General features: G+C 46.8%; 1 protein-coding gene across 1 annotated transcript in view; it reads right to left on the bottom strand.

Moving 5' to 3' along the window:
* The window catches only part of Tacc1 (transforming acidic coiled-coil containing protein 1), a 105842-nt gene extending 96162 nt beyond the window's left edge, over positions 1-9680 (bottom strand). The window contains exon 1 of the mRNA XM_055593301.1: positions 9660-9680. The gene's annotated coding sequence lies outside the window, so the exon portion shown is untranslated. The remainder of the gene's footprint in view (positions 1-9659) is intronic.
* Positions 9681-9918: the final 238 nt, after the last annotated feature.

Below are 9918 nucleotides of genomic sequence, written 5' to 3'. Positions count from 1 at the left end.
AGAAGAAGAAGAAGAAGAAGAAGAAGAAGAAGAAGAAGAAGAAGAAGAAGAAGAAGAAGAAAGTGGAAGATAAGTACAAGGGGGACCCCAAGGTGCAGTTTTCCTGAGGCTATCGTCTACAATGGGGTGGGACTTTGGAAGGATGCAGCTGTTTCGAGGTCACCCACACACCTCTAAGTAAACAGTCACCACACTCAATACCATCATTAGTTAATTAAGTTGGAATTTGGTGGGATTGTTCCCTGGTCAGAGGGGTTTTTAGAGAATCTGGCTCTAAGTAATCAGGTCCTAAGCAGAGAGGGCTGTGAGCAGGGCAAGAACAGACCCAGTCTCCTACCACCAACATCCGGGAATTGGAGACACTTGATTGCAGACAGCCTGACCGCAGTCACGTAGCACAGATCACATAATTAACTAAACCACCTCCTTCATGGTCCAGGACCCCCCCCCCTTCTTCAGAAACATTTAAGAGTTTGCACCTTAAGGGGCTGGTGAGATGGCTCAGTGATTACGAACACTGGCTGCTCTTCTAGAGGTCTTAAGTTCAATTCCCAGCAACCACATGGTAGGTCATGACCATCTACAAAGAGAACTGATGCCTCTTCTGACACATAAATGTACGTGCAGACAGAGCACTCCTACGTTAAAAAAATGAAAAAAAAAAAAACCCATATATAAAGAGTTTTCACCTTAAAAAAATTGCAGGAGATGGACATGAGATATGAAAGAACCACAGCTCTTTATAGCCACAGCTATAAAACCAGCCACAGTGACTCACGCCTTTAGGCCAAGCACTCAGGAGGCAGAGGCAGATGGATCTTTAAGTTCCAGGCCAGCTTGGTCTATAGAGCAAGTTCCAGGATAGCTAGGGCTACATAGAGAACCCTGTCTGGAATCCTTTCCCGACTCCCCACCCCCCAAAAGGATAAAAAACTAATGGTTTTTCTAGTTCTAATTCTGTCACAGATTTTGTTTCTACAGTAACAACAGTTGTAACTCAGTCACCCACTGGAAAATAACAAGCACACAATGAACCCAGTAAGTGATCAAGGACCCAGAGGTTCCTATGAGCTTTTGGATGTAAAATCAGCATTTGCGGTAGCTTAAAAAAAATCTAAACAAACAAACAAACAAACAAACCAGCAGTGTGTGTGTGGTGGTGAGGTGGGACCAGACAGAGCTACTGTTCTTCCTCTGGACTAAACAAGCTGGAAAAAAAAAAAAAAAAACAAAAAACAAAAAAACAAAAAAACGCTGTGGAAACACATGCAAATCTTCAAAGGGCAACAAAGTTTAAGATCGCCTTGGAGGTCAGGGGCCTTAATGCTTGATCTTAGGACACACTGGGGAGCCACAGAGAGCTGTCAAGTTCTAAGAAAAGAAGAAAACAAAGCAAAATGGATCGTGTAGCTGGTTAGATGGGAGGAGAACTGGAGGGGGAGGGAAAAACCCACAAGAAGGACTTTCTCTAACAAGCAAAGCCCTGGAACATACATACTGGTCAGGATTCCGGCAAGTAAAACTCTTCAGTCTGAGAGATTGATGAGGTATTGATTGGGGAGAACAGAAGAGAAAGTGGAAAGTGAGTGGGGTCCCTGTCGCTGCCCTAAGCCTATGAGGTGGGGAGAACAGAAACGAATGGAGAGGTTACGCTGGTGTAGATAGCAACGGCCCCCAGCCACTCAGATTTTTGAATGCTTGGCCATCAGGGAGGGGCACTACTTAAGAAGCATCAGGAGGGGTGGCCTTGTTGGAGGGAAGTGTGTCTCTGGGAGGTGGGCTTTGGGGTTTCAAAAGCCCAGGCCAGGCCCAGTGTCTCTCTCTTCCTGCTGCCTGCAGATCCAGATCCAGAACCCTCAGCTACTTCTCCAGCACGGTGTGTGGCCTGTGTGCTGCCATGCTCCCTGCTGGGATAATGAACTACCCCTCTGAAACTGTAAGTAAGCCTCAGTTAAACTGCCATGGTCATGATGCCTCTTCACAGTAATAGTAAAGATAACTAAGACAGAAGGCCCGGCCTCACTCAGCTGTCACTCAGTGGACATGCCATGGCATCCCAGGAGAAGAGCCAGAAGAATATGTCCCATCTGCTACCTTTCCTCTCTCTGACTTCCTATAGGTACCGTCCATGAGCTAAGTCTTAGTGGACAGAATTTAACATAGCTTCTCAGACCTATTTCAGCTCCAGTAGGTATGATTCCAGAAGCACCTAAAGGCTTTTCCGGACTGGGCTGGTGTGAGCCTTGAGATGTGACAGCTTCCTGCTTGATAAATATGCCCAGGCCTTTCTTCCTTACATGCCTGGCATCTGTGGTAGCTAGGGCAACGGTGGTTGGCTCTTGAGCCATTCCAGGAGATGAGTATTCCGTGCCCATGTGAGTTCTGCAGGCTCTGGAGAGCTCCTTCCAGGACACAGAATAAGACAATCTGGAAGAGTAAAACTCATCCGGCAGCTGGGTGGGAGCAGGCAACCAGCAGGCTCGCTTGTTCCTCAGGCTTCTCTAGTCTGAGAAGACCTCAGCAGCTGGCTGCAGCTGGCGCAGTCCTCGGGCGGCTGGGCAAGTGGCTGGCAAATCCAGCAGGCTGAGCAAAGGGCTAGCTGCCAGCAATTATGGAGCTAGTAATGATTAGCCAGAAAGTCAAACTCTGGAAAATTCCAAGGGCCCTACACTGACAACAAACATACAGACTCCTCCGTTCCTGCCACATGCTCTTCTGCTCTGGTTTTCAACTGTTTCCGTCTGCTTGTGCTCCTTTGAGGCCTCCAAGACTAAAGGACAAAGCCAAGGAAGGAAGTCTCTTTCTTGTTTCTTGGCCCTTCCATGGCTGAAGATGAAAAACTAGAAAGGTGTTCCCCTCAGTTCTGATCTCCATGTATCTCAGCTAGACTTTAATAAACAATAAATTTCCTCTCTTCCTCCCCCTTACTATCAGTCTATAAATTAGGATCTCCCCCGTTTACTTATGAGTCCCATATGTGTATTACTTTATCTTGTGTTTACAGAGGAGAAAGGAAAGCCAAAGGGGACTATACTCCCAAATCCTTAAAAACTCATCTCCCAGGCTGAAGAGATGCTCAGTGGTTAAGAGCAGTGGCTGCACCTCCAGAGGGCCCAGGTTTGGTGCCCAGCACCCACATGGCAGCTCACAACCCTCTATAACTCCAATTCTAGGAAATCCAATAATCTTGCTCATAGTGCACAATATACATGCAGGCAAATCAAAAGAAAATGATTAAAACAAACAAACCTCCTCCTTATTGCTGATTTCTAGATTCTATTGTCATCGTGTTTCTAGCAAAACATTTTGGCTGTTGCTATGGACACACTCTGGCATGGAAGGGAAGGACGTGGGGAGGGAGGGAGGGAGGGAAGAGCAAGGATGGTTCTGAAAGTAAAAGGAACTAATTCGGGATTTGGGATTTAGAGGGTGTGAGGCTCAGCCGCGACCTTCTTCGCTTTGTCACAGTCTATCAGTCACCTTTTGTTGGTCACAGAAGAAAGGTTATTTTGGCTTACCGTTCCAGGACGAAAGTCCACCACGGTGGGAGGCATGGCAGCCAGCAGCAGCAGCCACGGCTGCAGGAGCAGGAAGCTGAGGCATAACATCTTTAACGAGCTAACCGGAAGCAGGGCAAAACCTTAAAGCTAAAAGCCCTCCCTCAGTGACAAACTTCCTCCAGCAAGGCAGCACCTGCCCATAACCTCTCTAAACAGCATCCCCAACTGGAGACCCAAGCAGTCAAAGGCCTGAGCTTATGGTGGACATTCAAACCACCGCATAAGAGTAACCAGGGTCCTCCAGAAGAAGGGAGGGGGAGAGCATGAGATACAGACCATTGGGAATTAAGAAGACCACATGCCTCATAGCTGCACCCAGGCCTCCTGGTAGTTTCTATGTTCCGGTGCAATGACATCATGAGTCTCCTGTCAGGTGCCCTTAGCGCCCTCTGGCCCCTGGCACTCTCCATCAGCTTTCATGATCAATACGCCTCAGATGGAGGGAGATGTATTCAAGCAGGTCAGGTGGAACTTAGCAGAACTCTAATGTCTGATGGAAATATCCATTCCTCATTAACACTGAATGAGAACCCCAACTCCAGCACTATATGCCGTGTGGTACCTCATTTTTATGTATGTATGTATGTATGTATGTATGTATGTATGTATGTATTTATGTATTTATTTATTTATTGAGACAGAGTTTCCCTGTATAGCCTTGGCTGTCCTGGAGTTGCTTTATAGACGAGGCTGGCATTGAACTCACAGCGATCTGCCTGCCTCTGCCTCCCTGAGTGCTGGGATCAGAACCTTGCCGCCCTCATTTGCAAACTGAGGAAACAGCCACCCACCTCTTGGGAGAGGGCACAGAAGCATCTCACAGAGGCCTGCCTCACAGAACGCGCACAGCAAATGCTGGTTGAGGATTTCTTCTTCACCAACTTGTACTTCCCGGGAAGCTGTTAAATGGAGGCAGACTAGTTTCAAGATCAATCTAAGCTTAGTCCAGAACTACGAGATGCTGATCAATTTGGTTTTCAAAAAGCACAACAAAATTATTTTATAAATCATGAGCTGCCTTGTCTCTTTAAAAATAAGCTATATAAACCAGGCACAATGATGCACGCCTGTAACCCCAGCACTCGGGGAGGCAGAGGCAGGTGGATCTCTGTGAGTTCAAGGCCAGCCTGGTCTACAAAGTGAGTCTAGGACAGCCAAGGCCACACAGAGAAACCCTGTCTGGAAAAACCAAACCAAACAAACAAATAAAAACTCTTCACAAACAAACAAACAAAAAAACCTACATATAGCTCTTGAAATTTTATATCTCAGCTTGAAATCTTAAAGTCATTCTTCTAAAAATACAAGTGCTATTGCTAATAGCATTTACTCACTGGGGAAAAGGGAAAGAAAACACAACACACCACACACACACACACACACACACACACGCATGCAAGGGTGGGGTGGGGTGAGTGGGAGCATTTTGTAGATAAATATTCACCAGGGAATCAGCATGGCACAGTGCTGACCCCTACAATCTTAGCACTCCAAAGATACAGGATCCCAAGTTCAAAACACAGTCCTAACTCCACCCGTGTCAGGGTGTGCTACCTTCCATAGAACATTCTGTCTTGGCCGCTCAACTGGACCAGCTCAGCCCAGCCTTTCCTCAGGGCCCTCCTCTGCTAGCACAGTCTCCTTCTTACCTCTGTCAGACAGGCCCTTGGGCTCAGACTCACGGCATGGGGCTCCAATTCCACGCTGAGTGCTCTTGAGCCTGTCATGGAAGGCCTCCCCCAGTCTCAGCGGCAGAGGCAGCATATGCCTCTCGGGACCTTGGTGAAGGCTGTATGAACTGACCCTTGTGTGTGATTGCAACTCTGAAAACCAGCTCTTTGAGAGCAGCCTTCTCCAGCCCAGGCAAAGCACCATGTGCCCCAGGTCAACAGTTCTGTAATGGCTAAAACTTCCGTTCAACAGGGAACCTTTCCTTCAAGCCAGATAAAGGCGCAGCTTCTGGGCTGCAACTCAGAGGAGGAGGTTACCAGGCACCAAGACGCCTCGGCCTCCATGTTGAACTCCTCCCCCAAGAAATCACTGCGAAGAACAGCAAGCATCCTTGCATCATGACAGAGGTCGCACACGCATGGAGTGTGGAGCCCGCCCTGGAGCTTGGTGTAAGTTGTCAGCTCTGGTCACGCTCTGCTGGCAAGTGCGCGCTCACAGCTGACCCTAGCAAGGCACTTTCTACAGAACTCGGGCTTCGGCGCTGGGGGTGACTGCTGGAGCCCTCCACGGTGACCCTGCACACTGTGACACTCGGGCAGGGCACATTCCCACTGTTCAACCCGCTCTACAGTAAAATGATGTATTACAATAAAAATGCCCCTCCTAGCACCTCTAGGGGGCAGAGCCAAGGTTAGAGAGGAGGGACAGGCAGAGGGCAATTAAATGTCCAGAGCCAGGAGCCAGGTTCAAAGCCCTGCCCTCCTAGTTTCTGAACTCAGCAGTCTGACCATGAAAGCCAGGTGGCTCACAGCCCTCCCGCTGCCCTCTACTGTGCCGCCAGCCTGATTGTCATCTAGAAAATGGCAAAGGTGGCGTCAGGAGTCACTTGGCACTTCCTGATAACCAATTGGTAGGTTCTGACTGTTTAGCTCGGTTCCTTTTGTTATTCAGTTAAGCCTTCAGAGAACACGACAAGGTGACATGTAGCTAACGGGGAAAATGTGTGTCAAGGGGTGACAGTGCTGAAGGACTCCAGAGAAGGGCATTTGAAAGGCTTCCTACCCTCCTCAGCTTTGGGAGAATGCGCCTTGAGCTCGCCGAGGCAGTTCAGTGTCTGCAGCTATGACCAAGACGGGGCTATGGCCACAGCCTGCTGAATGAGCGTCACTAATAAGGCACGGGCTACCCATAGGCATGTGACTGAACGATAGATGCTTCAGACGGTGCCACAGACACAGCCCTGAAGGACCAACCAGCTGACCTGGGACCACAGGTGGGCGGAAAAGGAGCATCTTCCGGCCAGAAACACACAAGGTCCAGGCACTAGGGGAACAGCCATGAGTGCCCTTTCTAGCCAGTCACTTCTCTGAACCTGCTTTTTGCCAAGTCAGGTACTGGAGTGGAGGGGGGAACTGGGTCAATTTACTGCATCTCTACTATCAAAGGGTTAAAATATACTTGGTTAATTTTAAATTTGGTTTATACTGTTCTGCTAAATTGTTGGTTTTAAACTTATAACTCAAGGGTTCGTTATTATGTACAAGTTGTTTACCAATATTCTAAATTAAGATCTATTAATTTAAAAAATGTATTTATATTAAAACTGGCTCAATTTGCTGTATCCTTGCTATCAAAAGGTTAATATAAGCTTGGTCTTGTTCTCTAAAAATGATGTTATTAATCTGTAGTATAGCAGCTCTAGGACTTGGGTTTAAGAGTATTATAAGCTATAAACTTTTACATATTAAATCATACAAAAACTCTTATGCTCTCACTTTAATAAATTATATTCACGACTTTTAAGGTTCTAACTTAGCAAGGACAAAACCTAAAGTTCTAATATTTAATGGTTAACAAATGCAAGTTAATAGTCATTTCATAAGATACATATTTATAGTCCTACAGATGCAAACATGGTCTCACTGCAATTTTTAATAAACAGCTGAGGATGGTCCTTGAGACACCATATGGGAGTTGGTAGAAATAAGAGCCACCCCGGCGGGCTCTAGGCCTTAGCTGTGTTCCGAAGCTGCTGGCATTCCCGCAAAAAGGCAAGAGGTTTGCATAGCCAAAAGTCCATTCCGACAGGTGACGTTTTCAAATGCAGCCAAGTGGATGCTGGTCCCGCTGCTGATGCAACATGCCACAGCTGGCTGCTGGCAGACTGGCCTCTGGTCAAAATGCTCCCAAGCAGGCTTGTCCTCTGTGCCCAGCCGTGGAGGTTCAACCAGCACAAGAGCCTTCCAGCACAGACACTTTCAGCCTTCTAGCTTGTTGGCCTGGCGGAGGACGAATGGCTCCTTGACACAGCAACCTCCACAGCTCTTGCCCAGCACTGAGCAGAATGAAGTTGCACGGACATATTGCCAACTTCTGTGTTGGGAGACTTCAGGTGCCTTCCCAGTTCTCTTCATATGCAGGAGAACAGGCCTTAAGCCTAAGTCCTAGAGCTGCTATTTTCAGGCCTAGACAGAGACTTAGGTGTCTTCCCAGTTCTCTCCATATGCAGGAGACCAGGCCTTAAACCCAAGTCCTAGAGCTGCTATTTTCAGGCCTAGACACAGTCCAGACTCAAGAAACAGGCCTAAATGAAACCTTTTACCATCCCTTTAGCTAAAGAACAATAATTGTTCATAGCAGTTTCAACTATGTCTCATGGTAAATAACTAAATACAACGGTCCCTCTCAAAAAACATATTTGAGAGATGTCTTAAGGTTAATAAATACAAGTTATACATATTTGAGAATCTTTAAAAGTGTTTTAGGTTGATAAATACAAGTTATACATGTTTAAGAGTCTAAAAATGTGTCTTAAGGTTGGTAATGCAACTTATAAATGTTTGAGGGTCTAAGAAAATGTTTTAAGGTTGGTAAATGCAAGTTATAAAAGTTATAAGGTCCAAGGTGATTTAAGGTATCTTAAATAGATAAAAAGGCTTAATATTTCCTCCTGTTGTTATGCTACTGTTATTTTGACCTTTATCAGTAGGGCTCTAATTTATTAATCTGACTCTGATACAAAAACATTCCACTATACCACGTACTATTATGGTTCTAAGCTCAAGATTGTAAGGCTCCATAATATGTATGCTTATACTAAAAGTTAAGATCAAGTAAGTTTTCCTTTTACTGCATAAAAGGCTTTTGCCTTTTCAGAGCTCACCTTAAAAAAATACTTATGCTATTAACACAAATATGTATGTCTACTGCCTTTTTCTACGATGCAGAGTACAATTGTGATACTAACATGTCTAAAGTTTTATCTCCTTCTTAAAACTTAAAAGTAATTCTTGTAAGCTGCAGAAAGTCCACCTAAATCCACCTCTCAGGTCAACTGGACTCTGGATAAGTACTGCACTTATTGCCTATCTTAAAAGGTGGGACTCTTTCGAGCTGCAGGTTGAACAAGCTGCAGGTGTTCAACTCTGACCTCACAGACTTCCAACAAGCTGGATCTGAACCTTTCCTCCCAGCCATGGATGTTCTTGCAGACCCTGGAAAGCATCAAGGCAGCCTGTTCTTCCTGGACTTGGCTAACATTTCAGCCTTTTGACCTCCCTGCAGCGCCCCCAGTGTCAGCAGGAAGTAGCCAGAAGAGAATGTACACCCGTTATTCCATTGTTGTTAACAAAAGGCTGAAGTGGTGTGCTTCAGGACCAGGACAGGCGGCTCCAGGTTCTCCCAGCATTCCCCAGTCCCTACCTGCTGCCTTGCATGGCTGGCAACTCTCTCTATTGACAACCTTCTACCCTAGATTTTCCAGGGCAGAGGCTTCCCTTACTCTTGACCTTTCAATCTGACCATTTTGTTGCTACAATTCTTCTCTCTCTCAACCCCTTGCATGACAACCAAGAGCTGCTTCCAATGAGCCTAAATTTATATACTTTAACTTACCTTATAAAATCAGCCCAAGCTCCCCATTTTTTAATTATAGAAAAAGGGAGGAATGTTAGTATTTTGGAACACAACCTGCTCCTGGGTTACCCAGCAACCTGTGATGTCATCATGTGTTGCCAGCCAGGTGGCAACATGATGGCCTTAAAGGGCCAACCCGGACACGTGGTCTCTCTCTTACTCTCCTCTTGCTCTTCTCCCACTCTCTTGGTGCACCCCTTCCCTTTTCTCTCTCTCTCTTCATGTCCTGCTTCCCCCTCCCTCTATACCCTCCTAATAAACCTCCTGCAGAGAAGATTGCTTGACCAGCCTCATGCTTTTTTAATAACAGGCATCAGGAATCAGAGGAGACTGCCTCAGTTTACACAGCTTCATTTCCTAGACTTTGGCCATTAACATTTTCCACGCAAACAGCGTTTGGAAAACGTTGTCACCTTTCCCCAGGTTGCCTTCCTGTCGCCGTCTTCAGGGAAACAGCCCAGGGGGAAGCGGAAGGACCCAGTTTCACGCCCACCAGCCCACGAGGGCTCCTACCTGTCCACAGCGGCCCTGCTTCGCCCCACCTGCTGCTTCGAGGACTGGCTGGCAGGTTCTCCCTCCTCCAGCAGACTTGGGCACAGGGAAAAGGATGTTTTGTAACTTTTGGCTGGAACTTCCAGAGGCCGAACAGGAAACGTCCTCTGGGACACGGAGCTCAAGGAGTCACCTCGGGTTTTCCTGGAAGCTGCCGGCAACAGCCGGCTGGTATTTAAACCTCTTTCCCTTTTCCTCTCGCTCTCCCCTTCTCCCCTCC

This window comes from Psammomys obesus, unplaced genomic scaffold (assembly GCF_907164565.1).
Source record: "Psammomys obesus unplaced genomic scaffold, mPsaObe1.curated_primary_1811, whole genome shotgun sequence".
Lineage (NCBI taxonomy): Eukaryota > Metazoa > Chordata > Mammalia > Rodentia > Muridae > Psammomys > Psammomys obesus.
The sequence above is the reverse complement of the archived record's forward strand: the minus strand, read 5'-3'. Positions and strand labels throughout refer to the sequence as shown.